Here is a 629-nt window from a genome sequence, read left to right as displayed (position 1 = left end):
CATTGGCTGTCGCTAGTTAACGATAGCGACAATCATCGACATTTAGAGAGTCCCGCTACTGATGTGGAATATAAAATACAGATATATTATATGTGTATATATATATATATACATACACACATAATGTATGCATCGTTGTATTTGATTTAAAGAGTTAAAATCTAGGTCGAAATTGGACATTAAAAGTATTTCCGAATATTCCACATAATCTTCCAGTTCTTTGCGACAATATTCAAATTGCCTGATACCTTCCAGTGATATTTAAAACTTAGCTCTTTGCACTAAATATCTTTCTATGTTAAAGAAAAAAAATAGTTTTTTTATTTTATACAAGAAATTTTATTATATTCAATTATATATTTAATTATATGTTTATATAATTTAATTACATTAATTTAACATTGAAAAAAAATTTTTTTTAATTACTTTGAACCAGACTACGTGTCTGTTATAGATTTTTAGATGCTAAAAACGATGCCGCAAGCACGTTTTAATTATTATTATAGCACGTCAGATTTCCAAGATAATTGAGGTTTAATATGTAAAAAATGGTTTTTTAAAGCGATATTTGACATTTTTTTTATAAAGAAGGTTAACATTATTTTGAGATTTCGAAAGATTAGAAATCA

The sequence above is a fragment of the Mycetomoellerius zeteki genome, unplaced genomic scaffold (assembly GCF_001594055.1).
Source record: "Mycetomoellerius zeteki isolate Tzet28-1 unplaced genomic scaffold, Tzet1.0 scaffold106, whole genome shotgun sequence".
Classification (NCBI taxonomy): Eukaryota; Metazoa; Arthropoda; class Insecta; order Hymenoptera; family Formicidae; genus Mycetomoellerius; species Mycetomoellerius zeteki.
The sequence above is the reverse complement of the archived record's forward strand: the minus strand, read 5'-3'. Positions refer to the sequence as shown.